Source organism: Gossypium hirsutum, chromosome A08 (genome assembly GCF_007990345.1).
Source record: "Gossypium hirsutum isolate 1008001.06 chromosome A08, Gossypium_hirsutum_v2.1, whole genome shotgun sequence".
Taxonomy (NCBI): domain Eukaryota; kingdom Viridiplantae; phylum Streptophyta; class Magnoliopsida; order Malvales; family Malvaceae; genus Gossypium; species Gossypium hirsutum.
This window is the reverse complement of record NC_053431.1, coordinates 38,834,872-38,850,034: the sequence shown is the minus strand read 5'-3', so window position 1 is coordinate 38,850,034 and position 15,163 is coordinate 38,834,872.

Here is a 15,163-nt window from a genome sequence, read left to right as displayed (position 1 = left end):
TTGAATTTGCACTAATAATTTCCCACTCAGTTAGATTAGTGATTTCTTAACTTTTAATTAACTTGATAAAAAAAATTACCAATTTGACTATGATAAAAAAAATTACCAATTTGGCTATCTCTTGGGTTCAATCCTTAGAATACTCAAAGTGGTCCATTGTAACACTTATAAATATTACAACTGACCTGTCACACTTGCAATATATCGTTATATTTATACTTTTATTTGTGCTTATTCATAGTCTCGAGGCATGCACGCCGAGGCGTGGTCACCTAGTTCAATTGGTATTTAACATGCTTACCTATGACCAACTAAGTATAGTAAATTCCATTTGAACTTACTAAGCATTGAACGTTTACCTATCATTGTTTCTTTATTTGTATGTCCATGGCTATCGAAATTCATGAAGCCAGCTTGGTGTGGATACCACACTATCCACAAAATGTAAAGAGTATGCTTATTTTATATAAAATATTATGGCATGTATATAGGGTGTCCCTCATAAGTAGTGGTCAATTTTATGTAAATGAGTATCAAGGTTGATTTTATTAGGATAAAGCTAGAAAATGCTTTGTTATTTGTCATGTTTATAATGTTATTTAATTTTTTTTGTTTTCAAAAGCCTTAGGAGCCTCTTGTGCCTAGGCTTATTGGATAGGGTAATGAGTTGAATGGTTGAGAATTTGGTATTTGAAGTAATGCTTATATATTTGGTATTGAGTCTTGGGCCCTTTAGACCAATAGAGAATAATATTTGGTAGTTTTAAGGAGAAAGATGGAAAATTTAGGGAATTTGTCTTTATGGTCACAACCCTCTTACGTTGGGGTCGTGACATTAAGCCTCAGCCACTGCTTGTAATGTCACAACTTGCCCTGCTGAAGTCATGACACTAAAACCATCGTCATCAACACCACAATTCTCCCCTGCTGTAACACCCCTTACCCGTGTTCGACATCGAAACAGGGTATGAGGCATTATCAGACTTAAACTCAAGCAAACAATCAAAATCGAGACAAGAATTTCCACTCAAATTTAAAAATTTTTGAAAGCATTCATATCATCCCTTAAATGAGCCTACAAGGCCCAAAACATGCATTAGGTGTGATTCAGGACTAAATTGAGAACTTTAGAAAACTTCCCAACACTTAGAAAATTTTTCATCAAAACAAGGGTCACACACCCGTGTGGCTTGGGACACGCTTGTGTGGGTAGGCCATGTGGTCACACACTTTCGTGTCCCTAACTTGTGTAACTCTCTGTTTATAACATCATCAACATATTGAAGTCACATGGCGAAATCACAAGCCAATGTGATAGGTCATGTGGCGAATTAAATTTTCAAATTCTTTCATAAAATAGGTGCAGACTTCACACGCCCATGTCCTTAGGTCGTGTCCTTCACACAACCGAGACACACGGTCGTGTCTCTACCCATTTGGACAAAAGAAGGCTATTTACCAAGTCATTTTGCCACCCTTACTTGCACCAACCTACACAACAACAAGAAACACCAATTCAAGTATATACATACAACCAAATTAGCCACAAAAAATATATCAATACATCATTTGCACATACTAACAATTATCATGCATAATCATCATAATCTTTCTTTTCCATTCATGTCAATTTCATTTTCATGATAAGCATCATCACATAAGCATACCAATAACCAATAAGAATAGTATTAGCCAACTTCCAATGGCCATATACAAAATGAATCATTAACCATTACAATGCCAACACATTTGGCTAAACCAATATGACACGTAACAAAATGACCAAGTCCCTATACATGCCATACTCAAAATATTGAAACCAAGTATACCCAAAACAATCTTTTGATAGTGTGAATCGAGCTCCGACATTCCTTGATCTCTGAGCTAGCTTGGCGACACTATAAGGAATGGAAAGAAAAGGGGGGTAAGCTTTTAAAGCTTAGTGAGTTTGCATGTGAATAATAAGCAACATAAATCATTCATTAACCATATAACTACTCAGTATAAGTTAACATAAATATCAACATGTATCTTAGGCACAACTTACTCATTAGCTTTTTTACCAAGAGTTCATCTCGTACTAAGTCCATACTCATGAGTTTTACATACATACCTGTACCAACTCGTAACATAGTCACATACTTTGTCATTATTGACATACTCTTTGGATTACACGTTGAACACTTGGAATACTATCGGATACACGAAAAGTTTTGCAAATAAGTGCCACATATGTAGCCAATGCTACCTCAAATCTCATAACACATAGGGCTCGTACACGAGCTAATCACGGGCCTGCTCACACAAGTTGTCAATCAAGACGTAGCTACACGGGCTACTCACACAAGTTGTCAGGTATCTGCAGCACATGTCGGACTACCCAGCCACCGATAGGACGTACATGACCAGCACCCGGATTCACATAGATCACATAACACATGGTATCCTAGTGACATGTCACTTGTATCCTAAACTATTCCTAAGGTTCAACAGGGATTTTCTCATCGCCGAACTTCGTTGAATATTTCCATAGAAACAATCATACAATTTATGCAGTATTAAGCATTAAATCCATAATATAACATTGCATTATTTACACACAAACTTATCTCGGTACAAAATGGTAGGAAATGGATCTAATCGTCAATAACCTTGTTCTTCCCCCAATCAAGGTCCGAACTTTATTTTTCTTGATCTATAATAGCAAATTTATGTTATTTAATTATCACATTACCCAATTCTGTCCAAAAATCAACTTATGAAAAAATTACATTTTTACCCCTAAACTTTGACATATTTACAAATTAGTCCTTAGGCTCGTAAAATGAAATGTATCCATTTTTTATGTTACCCAAACCTAGCCAAACCTAAATCATGTTCATAATAGCCCACATTTTTCATCAAATCACATTTCTACTACCCATTTTCACAACTTTTACAAATAAGTCATTTTTATGCATTTTCAGTAAAAATCACTTAGTAAAAGTTGTTTATCACACCTTAAACATACGATATCTTCCATAAAACATCAAAATACATGCATGACACACATGGGTAAATTTTTAAACAAGAACCATACTTCAAAATAATGGTAGAAATAGGTAAATCAGATTACAAGGACTTTAAAAATGTAAAGAGCATTAAAAATAGGACTAGGATGTACTTACAATAGAGATTGAAAGATGATAAAACCCTAGCTATGGACTACTTGAAAAATTCGGCAAATGTGAAGAAGATGGACACCAATTTTGACTTGATTTTCCGTTTTTATTCTTTTATTTACCAAATGACCAAAATGCCTTAATGCATAACTTTGAAATTTTACCTATTCATGTCCATTTTTGTCCACTAACTTATCTAATCAACTAAAGACCTCTAACTTAAAATCTCATAGCAATTGGACACCTCTAACAAGTAGAATTCAACTTTTACACTTTTTACGATTTAGTCCTTTTGACTAAAGCGAGTGCCCAAACATCAAAATTTTCGAACAAGATTTTAACAGAATAGTTCCATAAGACTGTAGACTATAAAAATATAATAAAAATAGATTTTTTTCTACGTCAAATTTGTGGTACCAAAACCATTATTTTGACTGGCCTTAAAATTGGGCTGTTACAACTCTCCTGCCTTTAGGGATTTTTGTCCCCAAAAATATTACCAAAAAAGAGGTTTGGGTACTGTTTTCTTATAGGCTCCTCAGGTTCCCACGTAGCTTCTTCAATGTCGTGACTTTGCCACAAAAATTTCACTAGGGCTATACTTTCATTTCTCAACTGTTTAACTTCTCGAGCTAATATTTTAATCAGTTCTTCACCATACGTCATATCTAGTTGAATCTCAATCTCCATCGAAGAAATCACTTGTGAAGGATCAAAATGATATCATCTCAACATTGACAGATGAAACACATTATGAATCCTCTCCAATTCTATCGGTAAAGCTATCTGATATGCCATTGGCCCTATTCTTTCAATAATTTCATACGGCCCAATAAAACGTGGACTCAACTTGCCTTTATTTGAGAACCTTCTTCCACGGAGATACTTCTTTCTCCCCACCTTGAACTCAATCTCTTTTCTTTTCAAATCCGTGTATGATTTATTCTATCGGAAGTAGCTTTTAAGCAATCTCGAATTACTTTTACTTTTTCTTCAGTTTCCTTAACCAAGTCGACCCGTGAATCTATTTCTCATTAAGTTTGGTCTAATATAAAGGTGTTCGGCACTTGTGGCCATATAGTGCCTCGTAAAGTACCATTTTGATACTCGATTAATGGCTGTTGTTATAGGCAAATTCGACCAATGGTAGATATTTTTTCCAACTACCTTGAAATTTTAGAACACAGCATCGAAGCATTTCTTCATGTATTTGAATTACCATTTTGGATTGACCATCGGTCTGTGGATGAAATGCAGTACTAAAATTCAATTTCATACCCAGGGCTTCTTGCAACCTCTTTCAGAACCTCAAAGTAAACCTCAGATCTCTATTCGAAATAATAGAAATAGGCACCCCATGCAATCTCACAATCTCAGCAATGTACAGCTCAACTAGCTTATCAAGTGAATAATCAGTACATACAGGTATAAAATGAGCCGATTTTGTCAATCTATCAACCACAAGCCATACGACATCTTCTTTCTCAAAGTTAAAGGCAAACCCGTTACGAAATCCATCATAATCCTATCCCATTTCCACTCGGGCACCAACACTAGCTAAAGTAAACCCGAAGGCACTTGGTGTTCGGCTTTCACTTGTTAACAAATCAGACATCTTGAAACAAACTCAGCGATATCTCTTTTCATGCCCGACCACTAATACATTTTCTTCAAATCATTATACATTTTCGTACTACCCGAATGCACAGATAAACAACCATTATGCGCTTCATGAAGAATTTTCTAAATAAGTTCATCATTCTTCGGTACATAAACTCTACCTTGAAACATCAAATAATCATCGGATCTGATATGGAAATCTGAATCACTAACGATTCACAATAAGTTCTCTTGGCTTGCAAATCACTGTCACATTTCTGGGCTATACAAATCTACCGAATAAACATCAGCCTAGCTCTCAACTTGGCTAGAATAGAACCGCCATCAGATAAAGTCAATCTCGTGTCCAATGCTCTTAGAGCAAACAAAGTCTTCCTACTCAAGGTGTTTACGACTACATTCGCTTTACCCGAGTGATAGTCAATCACCAACTCATAATCTTTCAGCAACTCAAGCCATCTTCGTTGTCGTAAGTTCAAATCCTTCTGAGTTATCAAATATTTTAAACTCTTATGGTCGGTAAAAACATGACATTTCTCACCATACAAATGGTATCGCCATATCTTCAAAGCAAACAAAATAGTGGCTAATTCCAAATCATGCATCGGGTAATTCTTCTTGTGCGGCTTCAGTTGTCTCAAGGCATAAGCTATCACCTTGCCTTCTTACATCAACACACACCTTAGTCCATTCAGTGATGCATTGCTATAAATCATAAACCTTTTTCCTTGTTCAGGTTGCACTAAAACCGATGCCTCAGTCAATAATGCCTTCAACTTCTCAAAATTTTGCTGACATTTTTCAAACCATTCAAACTTGACATCTTTTTGCAACAATTTCATCATAGCAGTAGCAATCATCAAAAACCCTTTGAAAAATCGGTGGTAGTAACTGGCTAAGCCCAAAAAGCTTCTAACTTTAGACACATTTCTCGGTGGCTTCCAATCAATAATTGCCAAAATTTTGCTGGGATCAACTCGAATATCATTACCTGAAACATTGTGTCCCAAAAATCTAACTTCTCAAAGTCAAAATTCACTTTTACAAAACTTAGCATACAACTGTTTTTCTCTCAAGGTCTACAAAACTATTCTCAAGTGCTCTGCATGCTCTATCTCATCTTGAGAATAGATCAGTATGTCGTCAATAAAAACAATCACAAACTTATCTAAATATGGTTAAAAAATTTGGTTCATTAAGTCCATAAAAACTGCAAGAGCATTTGTTATTTCGAAAGGCATAACAAGAAATTCATAGTGCCCGTACCTTGTTCTAAAAGTAGTCTTTGGCACATTCGACTCTTTAACTTGCAACTGGTAGAATCCGGATCTCAAATCTATATTTAAAAACACTATTACCCCTTTTATCTGATCAAACAAGTCATCAATTCTCGGTAAGGGATACCTGTTCTTTATAGTCACCTTATTCAGCTGTCAATAATCGATGCAAAGTCTCATAGATCCGTCATTCTTCTTTACAAACAATACTGGTGCACCCCAGAGAGAATAACTTGGTCTCGCAAGACCCTTATCTATCAGTTCTTGCAACTGAGTTTTCAAATCCTTTAATTTGGTCGGGGCCATCCTATATGGAGCTATCGATATCGGTGTAGTCCTAGGGACCAAATCAATACAAAATTCAACTTCTCTAATTGGAGGCAAACCTGGCAATTCTTCTGGAAACACATCCGAATATTCACACACTACTAGTATTGATTCAATTTTCAATTCATATTCTTTCGTATTCAACACATAGGCAAGATAGGCTTCACAACCTTTTCTTAAACAATTTCGAGCAAACATTGAAGAAATCACAATTGGCAATCTATTTGACTCATCTGATTCAACCTAAAGAATTTCACCATTTTTACACTCAATTCAATGGCTTTCCATCTACAATTTACTATAGCATCATTTATAGTCGACCAATCCATACCAAAAATAACATCAAATTCATCAAACGACAACAACATCAAGTCAGTCGAAAAACAGTGACCTCTAATCATCAAAGGACATTTCTTGCATACTTTATCAACTACTACATGCTTTCCTAAAGGGTTTGACACCTTAATCATAAATCTCATGGAGTCAACAGGCATATTCTTACTAATTACCAAATTCATGCATACATATGAATGGGTAGATCCCGGGTCAATCAAAGCAATAACAATAGTATCATAAAGAGAAAAAGTATCGATGATAACATCAGGAGAAGATGCGTCCTCACGAGCACAAATGCCATAATCTTTAGCTGGTGCTGTAGCATCGGATCACCCTGCTGAATCCTTCGTCATATTTTTGCTGCTAGCTCTAGTCCTGGCATTTCTCGAGGGTCTCCCTTTGGAAGTAGTATTACTCGGCCTTGTACTCTAAAACTTTTCCTTTTCATTCATCTGAGGGAAATCTTTAATGCTATGACCTTGGGAACCACACTTGAAACAAGCTCGATCATTCATTCGGCACTTGCCAGGGTGACATCTTTAACAATGAGGGCATCCAGATCTATCGGGTTGATTTCCAACACTCGTAATAGAAGTAGTCTAAGCTTTATAACCTGAATACTGATTCCCACGATTTCTATTTGAAAACCCAACTGAAGCATAAGAATGAGAATGCATCTCTCTAGATTTCTTAGACTAAGATTGGAATGACTTATCCATCGGCCTCTTTCTTGCATCTCTAGCCTCAAACTTGACTTTTATCTTTTCTTTGGTCAGTTCCTCTACTTTACAAGCCCAATCAATGAGCACAACAAATTCTTTCAGCTCAAGAATACCCACTAATGATCTGATGTCTTTATTAAGCCTGTCTTCGAACCTTTTACACATAATAGCTTTGGAGGAGACACACTTTCTAGCATATTTGCTGAGTCGAACAAATTCTCTTTCATATTCAGCAACTAACATGCAGCCCTGTTTCAGCTCAAGAAATTTTTTACGCTTTTGATCGATGAATCGCTCACTGATATACTTCTTTTGGAACTCCTCTTGAAAGAATTCCCATGTAACCCTCTCTTTCAGGACCATAGATACTAGCATTTTCCACTAGTGATATGCCGTGTCCCTGAATAAAGATACATCACATTTCAAGCATTCATCGGGTGTACAAGATAACTCATCGAATACTATAATAGAATTTTTAAGCCAAAATTCTACTTTTTCGGGATCATCATCGGCATTTGCTCTAAATTTTTTAGCCCCTTATTTTCTGATCTTATCAACTGAGGTTCTATTCAATCTCATAAAGTCTATAACTTGAGGCATTATGAGGATAGGATGAGGATTAGGAAGGGGTGGAGTATGTTGTTGTTGACCGGTCGAGTTTGTTCGAACGAACCTTAAGAACCACTCGTTCATCATTTGAAAGAAGGTTTTCCGAGCCTCTCCTTCCTAAATCATAGTTACGAGTCTACTTTCAACTAGCACCATCCCTTGGGTGGGAGCCGGCGCATTACTTTCTACATCATCTACCATAGCTCGATCGAGATCCATTACTAGATGAAAACATAGTTTAAAATTGTTAAGAGTTGTCACACTATCACAATTTATATATGGCATGTATAGCTAGCCTCATACACACACTACGTTAGTCTAAAAACTGACTAAATTGTAGCTCTGATACCACTAAATGTAACACCTCTTACTTGTGTTCGACACCAGAACAGGGTACGATGCATTACCAGACTTAAACTCAAACAAGCATTCAAAACCGAGACATAAATTTCCAATGAAATTTAAAACTTTTCAAAAACATTCATATGTCCCTTAAACACGCCTACAAGGCCTAAAACATGCATTAGGAGTGATTCAGGACTAAACCGAAAACATTAGAAAACTTCCTAGCACTTACAAAATTTTTCATCAAAACAGGGGTCACACGTCCGTGTGGCTTGGGACACGCCGTGTGGGTAGGCCATATGGTCACACACGCCTGTGTCCCTAACCCGTGTAACTCTCTGTTTATGACATCATCAACAAATTGAAGTTAGACGACCAAATCACACACTCATGTAATAGGCCATGTGGCGAATTAAATTTTCAAAATTTTTCATAAAATAGGTGCAAACTTCTCATGCCCTACGCACACGCCCATGTCATTAGGCCGTGTCCTTCACACAGCCGTGTCTCTACCTGTGTGGACAAAAGAAGGCTATTTACCAAGCCATTTTGTGACCCTTGCACCAATCTACACAATAACAAGCAACACCAATCCAAGCATATACATACAACCAAATCAGCCACAAACAAGATATCAATACATCATTTGCACATACTAACAACTGTCATGCATAATCATCACATTCTTTCTTTTCCATTCATGTCAATTTCATCTTCATGATAAGCATCATCACATAAGCATACCAATGACCAATAAGAATAGAATTAGAAAACTTCCAATGGCCATATACAAAATGAATCATTAACCATTACAATGCCAACACATTTGGCTAAACCAATATGACACATAACAAAATGACTAGGTAACATCCCGAATGAGGGCCTAGTCAGAATAGTGGTTTCGGGACCAGAAATATGGCTTTAAAATAATTGTTTCATGATCATTATGAGGTCTAGGGTATGAAAATGAGCATGTTAAAGTTTCATGAAGAAATTCTATGTGTAAGGTGTCCTATTGGAAATTAGGGTCCAAATTGAATAAATTGAAAAACTTGGATTCTAGAAGCAATTTGTATGATTGCTTTGGAATATTAATTAAGGGTCCTGAAAGAGCAATTTTCCCAATTTCTAAGTTTTTGGACAAAAATGGGCATGCATGGAAAATTTTGGAAGTTTAGTAATGAAAGGAATTTTGGTCATTTGGTTAATCAAAAAGAATAAAAAGGGAAAAATCAAGCTAAAATCAGCTCATTTTCTTCTCCATGATGCTGAAATTCCATGGGTCTCCATAGCTAGGGTTTTCAACATTTTCAAGCTCAATAGTAAGTGCTCCCTAGCCCCGTTTTTAACATTCTTCGTATTTTTGATATCCTCGTAACATGCTCTCTCTATTTCTATCCAAATTTCAAGCCAGGGTTCATGTTCAAAAATTTACCCATGCATGAGATGTTTGTGTTTTGACGATTTATGGAGGGACATGAGAGTTTAAAGGATGGTAAATAACTTTTACTAAGTGGTTTTTCATGGAAATAACTTAAAGGGATAAATTGTAAAAGTTATGGAAATGGGTAGGAAAATATAGAATGAAGGGAAAACATGAGCTTCTATGAGTATGTATAATATTCGCCTTGGCTTGGGTAGCCAAGGAATTACATGCATTTCATTATATGAGCCCTAGGACTAAATTGTAAATATTGTGAAAGGTAGGGACAAAATGGTCATTTTGTCTGGGGGTGAGTTTTAGGCTTAAAACGAATAATGTGATGTATTAATAATCTAATTTTATTGATATAGACCCAAAGGAACAAATTTTTGAGGTCGACCATGGAAAATGAAAGGTTTTAGAATAACCGAGACACGAAACTAAAGCAATTACCAGGTAAATTCGTATAACCCGAAGTAAACTCTTAATATACTCAAATATGCATGTTCTTGAATATATGAAAATTTAGATATTTATTGCTTGATAATTCATGAATTGGGCTTGTGTAAACGAAAGATGATAAATGTCCCGGTTGAAATAGAAAGGGAAAATTCGATGGATAAATTATGGCTTGCATGATACGAGATCCTACATGTGTTGCAGAAAAGGGTTTAGCCCAGATGGGTAATTCGATGATCTCAAAATAGAAAGGATATAGCCCGGACGGGTGTTCCTTGAGTGATCGAGCCTCCCAAAGAATATGGTGCATTAAGGATTTAGCCCGGACGGGTAAATTTAGTCTGGACTTGTAACACCCAAAACCCGGCCCAGACGTTACGGCTGAATCTGACATGCCACATTGAAGTTAAAAATCCACGTTTCGTTTTAGCACTTTAAAACCAACTTTTGTTAAGCTTAACCAAGTGAATGGAAGCTGGGCACTAGGTAGGAATCCGTAATAGAGGAGGTGAGCCATGAAGGCTGCTTAAGTACCAAGCTCTCAGATTGGATCCAATCCTATACATGCCCACAACCATTGCCACACTAGATTACAATGAGTTGAAATTTCTTTGAGTAGATATCTTTGATAAATCGAATATTCGTGACGTTTTGTTATTTTAAAAACAAGTATCATTTTGAAAACGCGTCCTAAGTCTAGCCCATTTGAATTATTATCAACCAAATTAAAGTTATTAAAAATAAAATAATCCCAGAAAAGAAAATAAAGTTAAAATGGTCTTATTACAACCCAAAAATAAATAATAAATAAGGTGAACTAAAGAAAACCAATCACTTATTTCAAAAGCCCAAAAGCGATCACCGTGGCCACTCTGAATCCCCTCTGGCACCAAGCCCCCACATCAAGGCTCACCTACAATGTTACGGAATGGGTGAGTTTGGAAAATCAGTGTGTAACAAGCCCCTTTCAAAGGCCAAAACAATATCAGCCTGCTGGGCCTAAGCCCAAATTCAATCTCAGCATATACTGGGTCGAAGCCTTTATATTATTCTTATCACTGGGCCGAAGCCTTTTCATTATTCATATCACTAGGCCGAAGCCTTTACTGCAAATGATATGGTCCATAGGCCTATTCAATAATACATGCAACATCAATGAACCAATGCAAGCCCATTTGGGGAGACTACACAACCCACCAACCGCTACTCTCCACCCGTACCAACCAAGCTCTCTATGTGGGGAATAACTCAACCCACCCAACCAAACTCTCCACTGGCAGCATAGCTGCTTTATCATATAACTAGAGGCCTAGCCTCTTTTAATAACTAGGGCAAAGCCCTTTCCGATAAACTGGGGCAAAGCCCTTTTCGATAAATTGGGGCAAAACCCTTTTCGGTAAATTGGGGCATAGCCCTTTTGCACTTCCTCCATCCATATAAAAACCCAACCCATGGATATATGAATTTATCATGTGCATATCATACATATCATGTGCATATCATGTGCATATCATGTCAAATCATGTATATCAAAATCTCATGCATCAAATTCATAATTAAACCCTAGGGGTATAATGGTCTTTTATACCTAAGGGCAAAATAGTCATTTTCATATTGTAAGGGTAATTTCGTAATTTTACCAAATATTAGGATTCTCCATGTTCATTATCAATTATTAACAATTTCATGTGTTTCGATAACGATTCTAGCCCATTCTTAGCGAAACCGAGTTATTGGGCCAAAAACCCCTAATGGGCCCTACATAGTCAAATTAGTCATCTAGGCCCATTTAGCCCTTTTCCATAACGGTCTAAGCCATATCAATGCGCAATCTGACAGGATTCCATTTTCTACCAAATTTACCCAATTGGGCCCGAAAGCCCGTGGGGCCCAATTTCAGCCCCTCGAGGCCCAACTTACCGTGATGTTAAAATTCGTGCTCTTACCTGTTCCAACGACCTCGATCGTCAACATAGTGAATCTAACTAACCAATGAGCGTTCGCTTGCTCACAAGTCCTCAAAATGCCAGAATTTCGGCATTTCGTCTTTTCGGCAAATATCGAGTTAAGCTACGAAAGAGGGTTCGTTACACACCTGATTTGCGATATTCCTTGACGAGATCTCCTACGCGATTTCTACTATAATCAACTGCTTATAGATTAGATCATGTTAATATTTAAACCAAATCGAAAACTACCTATTATCATTACTTACATATTCGGTCACCATCCACAATGGCCCTAGAATTCATACCTTTGCCGAAATTGATGACTAGATCTAGATTTAGTCACTCCGATGATCCAAGCTTTTCACACACTCCTCGATCGGCAGGCTAATCCTCATTAGCACCAACAAACCAAATAACACCAAAAAACCCTTTCAGTCTTAGTCGACAGCCACCCTACGTATATAGGGGTTTTCAGCTTTTCTTAAACCACAAGATACAAATGGAAAGAAGGTTCGAATACTTACCAAGAGATCTACTCGTTGAAGAATGTTCCAAGTACCTTTCTACCCCAGATCCGTTGTGAATCCAACTTAAACGTGCATAGAAAATAGATCTAAATATTAATTCCTGAATCACTAAAATATGAGGCTTTTTGGCTTTTGGATCTATCCTAGAATATGGCTATTGCGATCTAAAAGAAAAAATAGGTGACGATAAGTTCACCATCGAAGAGACAATCAGTAGAGGAAGAGATGTAAGATTAGAGGTTCGATCTTTTGAAAGATTAAAAGGAAAGGAGATATGGTTTCAACCAAAGGAGTAATCGGCAACCAATATTTGAGAAGAAAAAGTTGTTTTAAAAAGAATTTAGCTTCGAGGAAAGAAAATAGAAAAGCAAAATTGGTAGCCCATTGCGCGTACAGTAGCTCGAACTCCAGACCTCAGTCCGCCCCTCCACCTACTCCCGTGCTACTGGCCACTACACCATGCTTTCTTCCTTAATAATATGCGGTCATAGCTAATTTTAAACCTTACCTACTGAAGCTCCAGTCCGCTTAAAAATAAAAAGGAAATTCCGCCTTCCACGCCACTTGATCCTTCAACCTCCAGAACACTCAGCCACACTGCTTGCCGCTGCGACACAACCTCGCTTTTGTTATGGTATGACTGCATTTACTTATAAGCCTTATTCACTTCAGTCACAGGCTACTTAAATGAAATAAAACAAGTTTCGCTGTCCCCTGCATTCGAACTCATGACCACTGGGTCTCCTTACCGTGCTGCTGCCACTGCACCATGGCGCTCTTTGTGTTAAATTATACTCGCAACTTCTCTTAACGCTTATCTAGCCGCGATCTGCATATTAAAAAACCCAAATTGCGCACGCCGCACCTTGAACCCAGGCACCTCCCTAGCGCCCTCCTAGCGTCCTTAGCCACTGGGCCAGATGCCTGCTTGAGCTAAAACTCAGCCCTAATTTATTAATGAAGCCTACTGCCCAGATTCCCTTAAGAGGCAAGATTCAAGAATTTTGCTAAAGCTATGGGCCGAGCCCCGGACCTTTCCCCACATTATACCCCTTCGTTACATATTTAATTACTAATAATAATAATAATAATAAAAATTTCATAAACATATCTAATAATAAAAATTTCAAATACCAATAATACAGCAAATAATAATAATTTTCATAAAAAATTTCAAACATACATACAGTAATATTTTTCTAATAATAATTTTATCTCATAATACTACTTAAAATTTCATAAAAATTTAAAATATTCGTAATAATAAATATAGTAAAAATTTTCTAGTAGTAATTCAAAATTTTTTTCTTAAACGGTAATATTTAAAACTTCTTAATTATTCAGGTTTCCTTCTATCCGAATCCCAGACTCAAAGCCCAACTCTTCTAGGCCCCAAAAATCAGAGCGTTACAGGACTAGCAATTCAGATTAGAGCTTATGAGAGCAATTGTCGTTAAAAAGGGATTTAGGCTGGACTAGTAATCCCGACATTTCTCTATGAGTTATTGCTACGGGGGATTTAGCCTAGACTGGTAATCTCGCCATAAGATGTAAGGTTCGCGGGAGTGCATACTTGAGATGATCACTTGTATGATTTGATGGTAAATGGTTATCTATCAAGATTTCCTAGAAATTCAACGGGAATTAACGTGCTAAAAATAAAGAATGAGAATATTGAATTGATGAGCTCATCTAAGATTAATGACATGATGTATTGATATGAGACTAACTTGATGATTGAGCGCATGTGATAGGGAAACTATTTCATACTTGTTGGAATTATTGCTTAATATGGTTGTATGCCAATTAACCGGTAAGTTTGCTTTCTAGTTATATGAACTTACTAAACATATAAATGCTTACCCCCTTCTCTTTTCCCTGTCTTACAGAGCTCGAGGACTCGTGAAGGTTGGAAGTCGATTGGAGAATCAACACACTATCGACTTGTCCCGCTTTGGTATATAGATAATTTTATTTTGTTTAATGGCATGTATAGGATTTTTGGTTATTTTGTTATATATGTCATTAGGCTAGCAAATGTAAGGGCCTAAATGGTATACTTATTCTTTTGTACACGGCCATGAGATATGGCTCATATTGATGTAGGTTGTAAACCTACTATTGATGCATGTTTATGTTTAAATATTTCATGAGATATGATGATGAGGTTTATCATGAATGGATGCTTGATATGAAACCTAATAATTTGAGAGTGGACATAGTATACAATGATATATGACTATAATATGGCCTAAGTATAAAATGTGCTATGTTAATCCCTAATGCAAAAAGGATAATTTAGCATGCACTAATCCAATGAGATGAGGTTAGCATGCAATGAGTCATGTCAAGGTTGTTTCAAGAGTATAATTAGGCCATGTTACATACCACTGAAATATCTAAGTGTG